Source organism: Triturus cristatus, chromosome 4_1, assembly GCF_964204655.1.
Source record: "Triturus cristatus chromosome 4_1, aTriCri1.1, whole genome shotgun sequence".
NCBI classification, from domain to species: domain Eukaryota; kingdom Metazoa; phylum Chordata; class Amphibia; order Caudata; family Salamandridae; genus Triturus; species Triturus cristatus.
In genome coordinates this window covers 1,163,856,604-1,163,873,464 of record NC_140585.1, presented here as the reverse complement: position 1 = coordinate 1,163,873,464, position 16,861 = coordinate 1,163,856,604, and the positions used below count along the sequence as shown (strand labels likewise).

Here is a 16,861-nt window from a genome sequence, read left to right as displayed (position 1 = left end):
AATTTTGGCACAGATCAATGACATTTTGGGGTATCCAATACCAGACACTCCGACTTTTGCATTACTGGGGCTAAGATCTGACTCACTAAAATACCTAACAAACGCAGACAAAAGTATCCTTTGGCTATACTAGGGGTGGCAAAGACAGCAGTAGCAGCCGCGTGGAAGAAACCCGAATCCCCAACCCTGACCCAATGGCATGCCTGACTCAGGCAAGCAGTAACAATGGAACGGTTAAGTGACATCTTCAGAGATGATTTTTTAAATTGTGGATATACGTGGGGTCCCTTAATTACTTACCTCTCAAAGCGCCTCCCGCTTTTAACCTGGCCTTCATGGATGCGAGCATTACTCCTCTTCCAAGTCTAAACGCCTCCTAGTAGAATATCTGCATAAGTCATGGAGACACAGTAAACCGAAGATTCATGTCAACTCCCGACCTAAGTCTGGAGACTCTACTATAGACAACCCTCTCACCTGAGTACTTCGTTTCACCTTAATTATTTATACAAGTTAACTTTTGGGTTTCGATTAAGGAGGGAGGGAGACAAACTTGTTAAGACAAATGTGTGGGGAAAAGACAGAAAGAGGCTACCTAAACTGCAATAAAAACTGTTTATAAAAATAGCGATGCAAATTATATGATGGTCCTCATGTTACGAATGTATTGCAAGCCATATTGACAAATCTTACAATAAAAAAAGTTTGACAAAAAAACATTATCATACAATGAAAAAACAAAGGTTAAGGTTAATTTAAGGTTAGAAATACCTTATGTATTCTTTCTATACAACCCAACTTAAAATACTCAAAATTTTAAATGGCAAAGTTAAAATTATCATTTCAAATTATAATTTACGCACCACCTTCAAATTACTATAAATTGCGCACCTCGGAACGCAGTCTTGTCACCTCATTTGCCACACTGCATTACTATACCTCGTGCTTTTTCCATACAGTTTATATCCTTGCATACTACATCACTTATCCTCCAGACAATTCAGTAGTATTACCCTAGCTTCAAACCTATATAATCTACCAAAAAATTTCCTTTCTCCAGTTACCTTACTCTCTTAAACGTCTGAGCTCATTGGAGAATCAATAGACTCCTGAGTATGAGTGTCTCCATCTCCCACTGAGGGCACTGTTGGGGAGAAAGATAAGAGATTCATAACTTTTGAGGAAAAAAGGGGAGCCAAATGAACTTTTATAACCAGGTGAATGTTTTAGCATGTCACAGCAAGAACTAGCTTTTTTAATAAATGCAAAACTAAAATCCAAGCCTTATGTAGCAATTCATGTCGTTCCTAAGTGTTGTAAATATCGTGTTAATATCGCCCAATTTAATAGTGCTTGAGATCTTTGAATATTACGATTATATTAAACTGCAGCACCGTTCTAAAGTGGCCGATTGCAATTCACTTTTACCATCGAGTCTCAGTGAGGTATCACACTGCTTGAAAATTAGATTTGACGGCCTAATGTCTTAAAATCTTTACATTTGGAATTTGATGACATTTTCAAAACATGGCATTTACAGTACTTTGCCATACGGGAAGGCTCTCGCATTCTTGGCAGTTAGTTCCTCCTTATGCCAATAAAACAGTAAATTATACAAAAAACATTTTCGTCTCATATCAACAGTGTAACATAACGAATCACGAACCTTAATTTAACTAAAATATACTGCACGTGGATTCGACTATGGGAAGCAATCTTGGGAGGAGAATGCTGGAATCGGAGATAGCGTATGAGTCATAACTGATGTGCATTAAATGACAGGTCTGAAGGGTTTCACTCAGTGGGGTCTATCGGTCGTCGCCTCCTCAAACGAGGGCGGTGCCACGCCTCAGAGCAGTATTTGCTCCCTGCTGCGGGGGAAGCACTGGTTCGTACTGCACGCTTCCCTTCCTTCAAAGGCGCGCGCACTTGTTTCCGCCTTCGCAGATTCTTCTCCAGGTCCAGGTTCTACTCAGGCTCGAGTGGAAGATTGGGCCTGTGCAGATAAGTGCACGTGATGCGCCACGTCACGTGCACCGCCGATTTTATTTACCTTAGTTGTGTCCCCACAAGACAGTGCAAGCTCTGATTGGTTCAGAGTAGAAGCGCAACTATTGGTTAGTGCTAAACATCGTTTCAAAAACGCGCCACTTCAATAATTCACTCAACGATTTTGGGGTTGCGCTCCTGATTCCTAGCTCTGTCCTGTTCAAACCAAGTCGTCTCGTCTGAGGAACCAGATCGTAGATAATTATCCACGATTTGTCTTTTGCTGGGTTTCACTGCTGGGCAGGAAGATTCAGGTAAGTGAGATAAAAGCAGGGGCGCAAATAAACTCGACTTTGGGGTGGGGAGAGGCTGGTCTAATTCTCCAGTCACTGGGGTGGGACAAGCATTTCAATTAGTGTAGTCCACAATATCTTTATAGCCGATATGAGGAAAAGAAGTGCCAAACTGCAATTTAAACAATTAGACAAACACTTTCCTTTTATGATTCACAGACTGGGGTCTGGCTTTATCCTTAGATTCCTCCTCACTTAATTTTAGGCAAGCCTATTTGCAGAGGCCATTTAGTTGATGGGCGGTGTTTGATCCATTAACTGCATATGGAAATTTCAATTTGTGACGTGTTTATTTTGCTGTAGTATGATATGCTCCATTATTTGACTCTGAAATATTGTCCGATTGAGTATGAGTCAAAGTTAGATGAGTTTTCATACATGAGTATGATTTATTTTCTGTTTAATCGTAACACTTGAAATTGAAGGAGCAGATTGGGTGCAATATAGAGGTACGGTAAATGTTAAAGAGGGAGTAAAGATGTTTGGTACATTAGTTGTGAATTAATGGAGCTGACATGAAGGGAGCAGTGAGATGATAATCTGTTTTGCTTTAAAATAATCACATGTGAAAATCAGTGCTGCTTCTGTCCACAGCCATACTAGAATCTGTTTTGTAAATCTGAACACCGATTATTTTCTTTGAATGTCAGTATATGTTTTGAGGCAGATTTTCCCATTGTTCTGTCTTTTTGACTATAAACAGTCTGAAATTGGCCAGTGGTTAGAAGGATCTCTTGGCTCAAAGGCTATTTTATTTAGGGAGAATTTTATGTAAGGCATTTAGATTTCCTTTGGGAAAATACCTATATTCAATGAGTTCAATGTTCTGAATGCGTTGGCTGCAGAGCTAGTCATGACTTGGGTATGTAGGCAATTCTGCTGGCCCACAGGCATGTGCAACATTGATGAAGGATTAATGAAGCCTTGATGAGATTAAAGGTAATTAACTGTAGATGTTTTTCTGTTTTGTTATGTGGTAAACTGTATTGAGCTTCTGGAATTGTGGTTCAGCAGGGAAAGGGATGTTAGAGAGTGAAATTGGTGGGTGAGACATAATGCAGCTTTGTTCTCCAAATAGCAAGGGGCAGTGGTGAGAAGGAATCTGGATGTTCTAAGGAACTCCCACTTCAGGTATTATGGCTGGCAAACAAACCCCTTTTCCTCCGAAATCTTCTAGCAAAGCTTTTGTTTGTGATCTTGAGGCCCCTCATTGCGTCTGAAGGCCCCTCAACAGCTCTCTATATTCAAATCTTCTGCCCCATGTTGAGGGCTCGTGGCTACTCCCAGTTCTGCAGGCTGTAGGTAAGCTCTCCAGGACAAGAAGGAATATCCACATTACTGCCTCCAGTCAACTTTCCTTGCTACCAACTCATGTTTTTGTGAAGAAAAGAAAACATCCAAGCTACTCACCATTTAGAGGGCGAGGAGTGACTGTTCCTGCATATGTGCACGGTGTAAAGATGGACAATGATCATCAATAACATCTATGATTATACATTGAGACAACAATATGCACTTGTTTGGTATCCACAAAATAGCATATTTTATAGGAGTGAAGTAAACATATCTGTAGTGAAAGAACCATAAGATAAGTCATATTAATTTAGGACATACTTAATATTGTCTGTTGGACTGAGAATGGTCCCTGTAGGGTGTGCAGTCATGTTGTCATGTTCTGAGTAAATGACTGTGACTCACTTATATCTCAGTTTTTGATTTTGGCTCTAGAGTATTGCTGTCATTCCTGAAAATGGAGGGAGGCGACAAGGCTCCTATACAATTCACATCTGCTGAGTGGAGCTACTGATTAGTTTTCTTGTATTACTGTCATTTGGTAGGTGTTTGGGGTGGGACTCTAATCCTAGTTGTTCATGGTGAGAGAGATCTTTTAGATGAAGCCAGCCTTTTGTCTTCATCCGGATCACTGTTCAGTGTGGCTAATGAAAAGCCAGTTGCAGAAACTTCACTCCTCTTTGGGCCTCTGTTGTGAGAACTTCAGGTTGGAGACTACCTTGCTGTGAAAAGCTTCACTCTATTAAACAAAGGCTCTGTCTGGAATATAGCCTAGAGTGGTGTTCCCTCATCTAACAGGGCTATCCCATTAAAACGCTAATGTAGCAATGTGCAAGAAGACCCTCCGGAATGATGTGATAGTATTGGCTACAAATATTTCTCTGTGAGCAAGCAGCAATATAACTGGTAGAAGTATTGGTGAATAGAGCTTATCAACAAGGTATATCCACCCATCCAAAATGGCTGTTGTGTCCAGTGTGATGACGCAGCGGTGTCTGAGCCTGTTTGCTTTTCCTCCCCATTTGCAGTAGTGACATTTAAAACAAAAAAAGTTTGTTTTGAATGACCCTCTTTGAACTCCAGACGTTCTGCTCACTGCAGCATTAGCCTGTGGTCCTGCGTTGCCACAGCCTCATCCCAGTCACTCGTCTTACACCAACGTACAACCTCACTTCACTCTCCTCAACTTCACTTGCTCCTCTACAGACTGCTACCATCTGTAGCCTCGGCATGCTCTTCCCTTAGATACCAACTCCTGAAGAGCGCTATTGCTATGCAGGCAACCAGGGCCCAGATGTTGGTCTACATCATGGCTTCAGAAGCAGCAAAAACAGCATGTCTGGCAACAGGTGAAGCCCTATTATTTACAGTGGCTGTTATGAAGGCCAATGGGGCTGGGTGCAGGGTCAGTAAGTAAGTACCTCTTGAGCGGTACATCCTTCCCTCACCTGCACCACACACTTAGCCTGCAATACCAGTCAACTCCGACACCAGATCAAAGCCACAGTTGCAGTGCGGCTTCTCCCCGTCCTGCTGCCTTTGCCTGCTTTCACCACTCTATCTTGGCTGATCCCCACAGCCCCAGCTGAATCTCCTTGCCCATACCATCACACGATCTTAGTACACTCTTCTCCACTTGCATTGCACCTGTAGTTACAGATGGAACTGAATAATCATCTAATATTGTGTGAAGGACAGATATTCTGTGACTGCATTTGTAGACGTGTGCCTGTTCACAAATGTTTGTTAGTTTAATGTGTGCTGTGTTAGAGGTGTGGACTGGAAGTACTGAGTGACGGTGAGTGGTGTGAGTGCCGGGTAAGTAGTGCGAAAGGAATGCATGTGTAAGGTAAGTGCAGGGTGAAAGGTGTGAGGGCAGGGTGAGTAGTGTGCCCATGTGAGAACTCAGTGACCGGTGTGCTCTTGTGAGTGGATGGGGAAAGTAAAAAGTGAGCAGAGGATGACTAGCAAATATATTTGTGTGTACTGTGAGCTGTGTGAATGCAGGATGATGTATCCCTACACACTCTTAAGTAATTCACCTTATCCTTGGCAGTTGGCAAGTGGGGCTTCAGGTGTAATTTGAACTATGTTTATCAAAGCTAATCCTGTAACAAAAAGTAGGTATTTCGAACATGCCAAAAGCTTTTCTTCTAGATGTGGAAGAGTCCTTGAAGGCCTGAGTCAGATGCTGAACCCTAGCTCAGGAAAATGTCCTTATGGAACTCTGAGATACGACGTCTTGTGGATTCTGCCAACCACGCCCTTATATCAGTCACCAAGCCCCTTCCCCTTCATCTAGTGGCTAATTTGTGCACCAGAAAACCAGGAAATCTGGTTTTAAACACGGTTTACCTGCTAGGCAAAATCTGTTTTACCAAGGCAATTACCTTATTTCACTGCATCTCCATGTCTTCTATTGCTCATTTGAAAAGTACCAGAAAAAAACATCAATTTGGAAAGTGTCTTCTGCAAAAACTTAAATTTTATGTTTTAATAAACTTTGATGTTCGCATGGAAGGCAACGTATTCCTTGGTTCACTACTAGCCAGGGACAGTGGAATTACGTGGCAGAGGAGCACCATATTGTGCAGCCGTGTTTACTAAATGATGCGCCAGGAAAAGGCAAATTATGCAGCTTAATGCAGCACATTTTGTGATAGTAGTACCTCATTCTTTGTCATTTTTAGGTCTCGCCTTGCTATCGCGTAAGCGATCGCAAAGCGAGACTATAGGGGCTTTTAAAAGTGCTCCCAAAAAGCGGATTGCATTGCTAGCACGCGCACAATCACGCGCTTGGTGCCGCCATGCACTCCGCCTTTTGGGAGCACTTCAAAGGGTCCGCTCCCCCGCCCCCAAGCGCACGCGCCACGCTCCGCCGGGCTTGTTTCTGAAATGGCTTCCGGGCTTGTTTCTGAAATGCACTGTCTTTCTTTCACCGTCTTTTACTTTGCAGGGCACTGGTCCCCAGCTAGTGTATGCCTTCCTTTGTGTACTGCAAAACGTACATGCTTTAAGAGTGGTTTAACGACAATAATCCAATCAAAATGTCATAAATACACTTGAGGGGATTAACACGGAACAGCTGTGCCCAACACAGGAAGGGAGCACTTCAAAGGATCCGCTCCCCCGCCCCCAAGCGCGCGCGCGCCACGCTCCGCCGGGCTTGTTTCTGAAATGCACTGTCTTCCGGGCTTGTTTTTTTATTCCCATTATGGCGGTAAGCTCTCCCTGTTTGCAGTCGACCGTTTGCAAGTGTGACCTTTGCGTGTGTTGGGAAGCGCCACGCAGGGGGTGAGAAGACGGGGTCTGCTTGTTTTTTTATTCCCATTATGGCGGTATGCTCTCCCCGTTTGCAGTCGACCGTTTGCAAGTGTGACCTTTGCGTGTGTTGGGAAGCGCCACGCAGGGAGTGAGAAGACGGGGTCTGCTTCCAGCGGGCAGTGCTTGTTTGCTGAAAGGTGCAGGCAGGTTGGCTCATCCGCTACCGCTCTTGCCTGCGACAGTATAATAAAAATTATCTTCTCATTGCCTGTGCCGCTCCGTGCTTGAGGCCGTCCCCTGTGGCGCCACGATGCTCCCGTTAGGTTTCTGCATAGCAGGCTGGGTTAGTTGCTCGACACTGCCGTGTCTAATGAATGAAGTCTAATGTGTCTTACATAGTGTTTTTACAAATATGCAATGCAAAGTTTCCCATCATAACTGACAAATATATGCCAAACACTGCCCCCCCCCCCCCCCCCCCCGTCGCTGCTAGCCCACCCCCTCCATCTCTTCCGCCTCGCTGCTGGGCCACCCCCATCTCTCCTGCGTCGCTGCTGGGACCTACCGCCCATCCCACCCGCGTCGCTGCTGGGACCATCACCCCAATCCCTCTGTGTCGCTGCTGGGACTACCCCCCCATCCGTCCCGCGTCGCTGTTGGGACCACTCCTCACCCCCCCCCCCCCCCCATCTCTCCCGCGTCGAAGTCTAATGTGTCTTACATAGTGTTTTTAGTACATGCAATGCAAAGTTTCCCATCATATCGGTGAAACACAAATATATGCTAAACACTGCCCCCCTCCCCCGTCGCTGCTTGCCCACCCCCTCCATCTCTCCCCCGTCGCTGCTGGCCCACCCCCTCCATCCCTCCCACGTCGCTGCTGGGCCACTCCCATCCCTCCTGCGTCGCTGATGGGACCACCACCCCCCTTCCCTCTGTGTCACTGCTGGGACCACAACCCCCCCCCCCCCCATCTCTACTGGGACCACCACCCCCATCCCTCCTGGTTCGCTGCTGGGACACCCCCCCCCCCATCCCCCATCCCTCCCGCGTCTTTGCTGAGACCACCACCCGACCTCTAGAAATCCCTTCGTCTCAATTTGTGATCCCAATCGATCAACAATTTCTTCTGGAAACTAATCTTTTCAGGCCCATTTTCACATTAACCATTTTGCCATTTCCAGCAGTGTTTCGCAAATACAAATTTTTCAATGTGCAGTTTCAGAATGTTGCAATTTAGCCTTATTACAGCTCAATTTAAAGTGTCTCAAGGCCTGTGAGGTGCAGTTGTGCTACAGAAAAATGTAGAAAACAAATCTGAGGTTTCTGAATAGGAAAATGGCTACATACGATAGGATGGTAAATCTATCAGGAGGACGGGGGCTGACAGGTCGGTGTTTTCAAATTGGAATGACTTCTTATTTTTATAACACTCAGGATAGGAGTCAGATTTGCCTTTTTTCCAAACATTTTGGGAAATAGTACAAAGGCTAGCTAGGGGCAAAGAGTGTGAGCAATGTTACTAACCATGCACTGACCCTTTTACCCCTCTAATATTGGAGGACGAGGCCCCTAACCGGAGTAGTGTTTCTAGGAGCTGTAATGTGCCCCTTCACCTAACTAAGGTGGGCATTGCCTTAGCGGGCTGGAGCTTCTTGAAAGGGCTGCGTGAATGCTTTTAGATGTGTAGCCTGTATGCAGAGTGTAACCTACTATTTTACTGTTGTAGTGTGTGCAGAGGGGCCGTGACTCACGAAAGGCAAGCCTCGAGTGAACCATGATGCCCCTCCTCTCCTCAACATGGGGAATACAAATGCATACTCTGCGCATCTGCATAAATGCTTTGCCGTAGTGTTCCTTCATGTGTAATCATTTCAACAGTAGGTATTTAACTGAAACCACAATGCAAGGTAGTAACATTGTGCACTACAGTAAAATCACTTTGAAGAAAACTTGGGGTTTAAGGGAAGTTGTTTCCCTGTGTCACGTACTTGTTACATGCACTCTTTGAGGAAATAATGTTTTGTAAGTGCCAATGTTGCTGTATTGTGGGAATAGGCTCCAGTTTAACTCCGACACTTTAATAAGTATCGGACTGTGCGTTTTGGTAAAGTTGTTCTGGGTAAAATCTATTTTTTTCAGTGTGTGTGTATCATTATCCTGTATGTTTATTGTGCTTCCTCCCCACTTGCCTCCGTGATGTGCTCACCCATGTGTACTCCTCCACACTTCCCTCCGTGATGTGCTCACCCATGTGTACTCCTCCCCACTTCCCTCCATGATGTGCTCACACATGTGTACTCCTCCCCACTTCCCTCCATGATGTGCTCACACATGTGTACTCCTCCCCACTTCCCTCCATGATGTGCTCACCCTTCTGTGCTTCCTCCCCACTTTCCTCCACACTTCCCTCCGTGATGTGCTCACCCATGTGTACTCCTCCCCACTTCCCTCCATGATGTGCTCACACGTGTACTCCTCCCCACTTCCCTCCATGATGTGCTCACACATGTGTACTCCTCCCCACTTCCCTCCATGATGTGCTCACCCTTCTGTGCTTCCTCCCCACTTTCCTCCGTGATGTGCTCACCCTGTGTGCTTCCACCCCACTTCCCTCCGTGATGTGCTCACCCATGTGTACTCCTCCCCAATTCCCTCCGTGATGTGCTCACACATGTGTACTCCTCCCCACTTCCCTCCTTGATGTGCTCACCCTTGTTTGCTTCCTCCCCACTTCCCTCCCTGATGTGCTCACCCTGTGTGTTTCCTTCCCACTTTCCTCCGTGATGTGCTCACCCTGTGTGCTTCCTCCCCACTTCTCTCCGTGATGTGCTCACCCTTGTGCTTCCTCCCCACTTCTCTCCGTGATGTGCTCACCCTTGTGCTTCCTCCCCACTTCCCTCCGTGATGTGCTCACCCTTGTTTGCTTCCTCCCCACTTCCCTCCATGATGTGCTCACCCTTGTTTGCTTCCTCCCCACTTCCCTCCATGATGTGCTCACCCTTGTTTGCTTCCTCCCCACTTCCCTCCCTGTGTGCTTCCTCCCTACTTCCCTCCATGATGTGCTCACCCTTGTTTGCTTCCTCCCCACTACCCTCCCTGATGTGCTCACCCATGTGTGCTTCCTCCCCACTTCCCTCCGTGATGTGCTCACCCATGTGTGCTTCCTCCCCACTTCCCTCCGTAAACTGCTCACCCTTGTGTGCTTCCTCCCCACTTCCCTCCGTGATGTGCTCACCCTTGTTTGCTTCCTCCCCACTTCCCTCCATGATGTGCTCACCCTTGTTTGCTTCCTCCCCACTTCCCTCCATGATGTGCTCACCCTTGTTTGCTTCCTCCCCACTTCCCTCCCTGTGTGCTTCCTCCCTACTTCCCTCCATGATGTGCTCACCCTTGTTTGCTTCCTCCCCACTACCCTCCCTGATGTGCTCACCCATGTGTGCTTCCTCCCCACTTCCCTCCGTGATGTGCTCACCCATGTGTGCTTCCTCCCCACTTCCCTCCGTAAACTGCTCACCCTTGTGTGCTTCCTCACCAATTCCCTCCGTGAAGTGCTCACCCTGTGTGCTTCCTCCCACTTTCCTCCATGATGTGCTCACCCATGTGTGCTTTCTCCCCACTTCCCTCCGTCATGTGCTCACCCTGTGTGCTTCCTCCCTACTTCCTTCCGTGGTGTGCTCACCCTTGTTTGCTTCCTACCCACTTACCTCCGTGATGTGCTCACCCTGTGTGCTTCCTCCCACTTTCCTCTGTCATGTGCTCACCCATGTGTGCTTCCTCCCCACTTTCCTCTGTCATGTGCTCACACTGTGTGTTTCCTCCCCACTTCCCTCCGTGATGGCTCACCCTTGTTTGCTTCCTCCCCACTGTCCCTCCTCGCCCTTCATCCTGCACCTCCAAGTCCAACCCCCCTCTCTAGCATCTCCTCTCCTGTACCAGGGCACAGTTTTACACCTCACATCCTCTCCTCCCAATAGCTTCATTTACCACAAAAATGGATTTGCTTCAAGTAAATAAAAGGCATTGTCATTTACAATGCCAATACCTCAAACTCTAGTAAATGCGAGACCTATTGCATTGCAAATGCTTGTTACACATGGTAACTGTCTCTGAAAGATTTCACTTCATTAATACCAATTTAACATCCACATACAGCGTTTAACAAATGACAAATGACCAATCAACCTCTACCTGGGGTCTTCAGGAGCGCAGGACCACTTATTGCCATGTTTTTAGTAAATTTTGAACCATTTGAGCTAGACAAGAATTGTATGGCAAGTACAGAAAATCCTATATTATTTGAAAAATGCTCGAATCGCATAATTCCAGTGACCTTACTTATAGCATCCTCATCGAAGGCATGAATGTTACAAAGTTTACCTTTAGAAACTGATTTCTGATAAATGTCAGTCAATGCAGACATTCATTTTAGTGTACCTAAGTGAAATGCTTCATTGGCACATTTTAAAAGAATCAATTATATACCATGTAGAGGGCTGCCTGTGCACCCCACAGCCGGCCTTCGACAGATGATGGGGGGGCTCAGCCTAATGGGTGTTGATTGCCTGGATAAAAGTAAGCATTAAAGCATAAAAAGGAAAATAAAGATATCAAAAGATAGTAGAATATGTGTGTAAAAGGAATATGGTACATATAAACTTGAGGGAAAGAGAATAACGGTAAAGGAAAATGATAGAGGTAGTTTAAGAACAAATTGGTACAAACTAGGAATACAAAGAGAATGGGACATAAAGAATAAACGGAGTGATAATAAGAGAAGATGGAAGGTAAACAAGAAGCAAGACATGAATTTAGGGAGAACTAGAGGTGCAGAAAACCTAATCTAATTATGAGATATAAAGAAGGTGGCGGTGGCAAGAAGAAACAGAAAGTGAGAAAGTGTGCATCGGCAAAGTCTATCATCTTGGCTTACCCATAGTGAAAATGTTTACTGAACTGTTTATTTTGTGTTCAAATAATTTTATTGAGATCTTAGAAATTAGAAAAAACACAAATTATAATGGTATGATGCGTTACAAAACATTTCTTTATTGTATGCATGATCCTCATACTAAGACAAGTAACGTACATCATCCACCCACTAGAGTTTTAACAGCTATTGACAAAAAAATAAAACAATATATTATCTTTTAGACTAAGAAATAACAAATTTGATAAAATCCTATAGTAATTCTGTGAGGGGAAGATAACATGAAACAGCAAGAAATATGTTTATTCAGTCGCCGTAGACTTCCAGAATGAAAACAAAGCGAGTTACATGGAACTGAAGGAACTGGCGATAAAGAATTAAGCAAATATGTATAGGTGATTAGTAATAATACCTTTTACTTTAGGTCAGGCCTGTCTGACTGCATGAGGAGCCGCCATCCCTTATCGAGATATAAAAGATGAGAATGATTCTCAAGGAGGTTTTATATTCTACCGATAGCGATCTCTTTGATGATGTCTGAGTGTCTCGAAGCAATGTTGTCTGCATTTTATGTAAAACTGCCAGGCCCACCATGTGTCATTAGATATTTTACAGTATGGTTTTCAGATAGTGAAAATTGTTTTAACTCTGTGTAAGAAACAAATCAATACATTTGAGGTGCGAAAGACTTAAATGTTGTATGACTTTCTGCTTATGCCTAGACACACTCTCACCGGATTTAATTTTAACTTGACTCTAAGAATATCTTCACTGTCCATATTGATGTGCTGCTACATAAGGTTTAAATTCAAACATCAAGTTGGCCAAAATAGTCGATCATGCTTCCTTTAATTGCAGCATTCATTTTCAAGCCTCTAGCCATAATATGCTGCGTCTTATTGACCAGAGCTTTAAAGTGGGCGGGGTCCCTCCATGTCTCAGACCTGGCAGTAATTAAAAATTAACATTGAAACAATGGGTCCCTATTGGCCCCTATATTCATGTCCTTAAATTGACTGGCAAAAACACAGCTTTATTTCTGAACAGTGAATTAGAACATTGTTAAGGAAATGCATGTCTGCGCTTTAGTTCTTGTTTATATTTTACACGTGTTAATTAATTCCCTAGAGTGTTAGGTATTTCTAGGATGTTGTGTTTCTGTATTTTGTTGTGTAACATATACACTTGTGTAATGTGTACAATGCAGACTTTGAATTGATTCACCTCCAGATGTTTTAATGTGCCATGATTGAGACCTCTGAAGTTGAGACTGAAGGTGCCTCGAGTTTCTCACAGAGCCTCTGCAGAGTACACAGAGCAGTGGTCATGTAAGCCAGTTGCAATTGTGATTCCATGCAAATGTGTGTGAAGAAGGTACACAGCTGTCAAAATCTTGACAAGGTGAAGTTAAATAAAATGCATTGCGTACAAGTGAGTTGTGTGTTTGGGGGCTAGTGAAGTGAACGAGATGCGAGGAATTGCTTTCAGGAGAGTGAAAAATGGGTGCTTAAGAGGAAAAGAGATGAGATGTAAGATATGCAGATGTACGAGATGTGGAGAGAATAAGGGCGTACATGTCTAACAGAGTGAACTTAACGGGACAGATTAGGACACTCTAAAGTCCACTAACCTGTCCCCAGGCCTAAGTACTGATTAATGTGGTCTCCCAATTTTAGGATTGAAACATTTTTAATATTAATTATTTACAACAACATAATTGTTACTCATTTCTCCTAAAAAGTCAGAAACCATTGATAAATTCAATAGACCTGGCTGATTTTTGGTGTATGTCAGTTGTTGTGTTATATATCTGGATGCTATAACAGAAAGCTCAGAGAGGAACTAAAATATGGGTTGGGTGTCACACTATGGAAATCACAGAAATTAGTTGATATATTTAAGCCACATCTTTAGTCACGTAGACCCCCCCCCCCTTTCAGACACCTTCCCATTTTTTTCATCCCACTTAATGCCATGGTACTTGTGTTATGCATCCGATTTCATTAGGACTAAAGGCAAACAGAACACAAGTCTTTCCTCAAATGCCAATTAATCAATCCCCAAATCTAACAATGTAGAGATATACACAAGAATATGTTTTGTTTATAAATGTGAATTTCGAATCATTGTTTTTTTTTTTTTTTGAAAAACCTTTATTGACGTTTCAATCACTTACACGTATGGGCCTACAACCCCCCGGGGCCGGCCGCTAAGCAATCAGAACAATAAAAGCACATGTAAACACAGGCGGCACCTCGGAGAGCAAAGTCTACAATACAGTATAGTCCGGCCAATGAGCCGCTCAGGTAGGACACCAGGAGAGAAAGGGTTTTTCATTTTATAATAAAACAAAACAGTAGGATCAGGTGCCAAACAGTTTCCCAACAGCGATAAGGGGCAAGGATAAGAGACGCAAGCAGCAAGCAGCAATACATTGAATCAATGGCGCAGACACGGGAAAGTACGGATGGGGAGAAATATCAAAGATAGTTGCGCCTACAGGTCCCCGTACCTAAAGCCCAGCGAACCCCCCGGAAACTGTGGCACACATTAAGAGCAAGCGATTCACAATAAGAGAGGTGTACCGCGCTGATCCCAGAAAAACAAGCAAAAAGAAACGGAGAAGAAAAAGGAGGCCATGGAAAAAGAGATAAAGACTAAAGAGTCCCCTCCCCCATCCCCCCACCCTGCACCTCTGCGAATGAGTATGGCCCCACCCCCCAGCAGTGTGCCTGTCGCCCTGGAACTAGACCCGAAATATAGAAGAGACAGGGAAAAAGGAGTAAGAAAGAGCCCCCCCAGACGGGGGGGCGGAGGGAATGTAATAAACTGGAGGAGGGCCTTCAAAACATACCCCCGGCTTCTCCCTCCCGCACGGTGAAGTCTCCCCACAGCAAACAATTAGCAGCACCAGGTTGATCATATCAAAAAAGGAGGGGGGGAGTGGGGAGCATTATGCACCAACTATGCGAATAACCATGAGAGCACGCAACCATGAGTCCGCCTGTCTACTAGGTGACCACTCCCGAAGGATCAGCCTCAGCCTTGACCGCTCTTTGCGATTCTGCCCATGCCTGCCCCTCGACCCAGCACCATGTCCGATGTCCCAAGGTACAGGAGTGTCCAAAAACAGTCGGGAAGCGACGCACACAGGTGGGGTGGAAGTCTCTGAGCATCAGCACGGACCGCTTCATGGGGGGGCGTCTTTTCCAGTGCCGCCCCAGGATCTGCACTGCACACAAGGACCAGACAGGCTGAAGCAGTCAAATGAGACACACGTTGCTGGAATCGTCCCTGGGCCGCCGGAGATTGCGCACGGGACAAGGCCACCATCTTCCGCTCAGGTCCAATACCTCCGGAGCAGATCAAGCCCACAGTTAGCCGACCACACGGTAGTATACTGTCCGGAGTGTCCGGCTGTACACTAATCGCGGGGGGGGGGCCGCAACATCTTCCTCCTGTGTGCAGTGTGGAAAGCCACTGTGTACTTGTGGACCAGCATGCCGCCACTGTCCCAACGCTGATACCACACCATCTAGCTTCATCCCCAGGACCCCGGCGCCATGAGCCAAGGAGTAATGAAGGGCACCAAGGGCCTCCAGGAGGTCGCCGTACCCCAGAGCAGCTCTCTCCGATCGCTCTGCCACACTCCCGACCGTCACACACCCCCAGTCCCGCTGCGTCCCAGCGGACAGGATGGTAGGCTGCATAGTGACAAAATGGCCGCTGGGAAGGCCCGACTCGTATTGGGGCCAGGACCCCGGGACCAACGCCTCAAGGTCCACGTCGCTGAAGACAGGGATCCTGGGGGAGGAACAGATTCAACCGTTGCGCGGTCACGGGCAATAGTCGTCTCCGCCACGGACCAGCTCCCGCAAAAAGCCGGGAGCAGCCCGCAAGGATCAGGCCGAACCAGGGACGGCGTCCGGGCAGCTCACCGTCAAAGGCAGGGGCAAACACCACAAAATCCGAGAATTGCACACCCGGGCATGTCCTCGGTCCGCAGCGCTCAGCAGGGGGGGAGCGACCACAGCAAAATGCAGGCCGAAGGGAGCACCACTCCGGCGGACCGACTCCACCCAGTCACCACAGGCCGCTGTTGTTAAACTGCCGCCCGGCCAAGGCGTCCACCCGAGGTCCCGGCTTCGGGACCGCACGGGCCGCAAAGTTCAATCGCTGATTTCTCCGGCGGTACTGCAGTCAGAAACCTCAGGGTCACACGATCGGTTGCCACTTTAGTTTACGAACACGATCTCGTAGCGCAGAATAAGGATCTCGTGCAGGATATCCGTGCGGGATACGGAGGTTCACGGAGCCGGGAATCTACGCTGCCGTCCCGGTCGCCATCTTGGCTCCTCTTCGAATCATTGTTATGTGGGAACCCAAATATACTAGGGGAAATCAATTGTTACCCTAATGTATCATCATAAGAATATATTAAATAATACAAATATTGGATTGATCACATTTATTATTTGTGAAGATTTCTGGATGACAGTTTTATGATATGGACAGTGATGAAACCGAACTGATCACTTTTAAAAAATATCTTAAGTGATTATAATAAGGCTTTTATATTTCAGAATTGTTGTGAACATATTGTTTTTTTGGATGAAGAACTGTATATTAAGGATAATAAGAATCACAGCAGACTGTCTAGAAAAAAAACATTGTTTATTACATGCAACCAGCTGGCATCTGAAATGTCAAATAAATTCAGCACCGTATGGTGAAATGGTCAGAGCTAGGAGACATTGTTGCGAGGATAGTGAATTTATGAAATCCTTATAGAATATGGAGCAAAGATTTGTAATGAGAGGTTATGATGAAAACATAATTAGTTCAGCTAGCACTAAGGTTAAGCGACTGGATCACAACTTAATTTTAAGTACTACTAATATTAAGACTAAACATAAAGCTGATAAAGTAAGAATACTTTCAAGTTCTAACTCTGATGCTAATAAAATGTGGACAAATTTACAGCAACATTGTCATTTGCTTATCTCTGATAAAATACTAAAACAGTTTATAT

The 16,861-nt window shown here is 45.5% G+C and overlaps 1 long non-coding RNA gene across 1 annotated transcript in view; it reads left to right on the top strand.

Moving 5' to 3' along the window:
* Positions 1-2,174: 2,174 nt before the first annotated feature.
* The window catches only part of LOC146856260 (uncharacterized), a 194,972-nt gene continuing 180,285 nt past the window's right edge, over positions 2,175-16,861 (top strand). The window contains exon 1 of the long non-coding RNA XR_014980918.1: positions 2,175-2,303. This is a non-coding gene — a long non-coding RNA (uncharacterized LOC146856260). The remainder of the gene's footprint in view (positions 2,304-16,861) is intronic.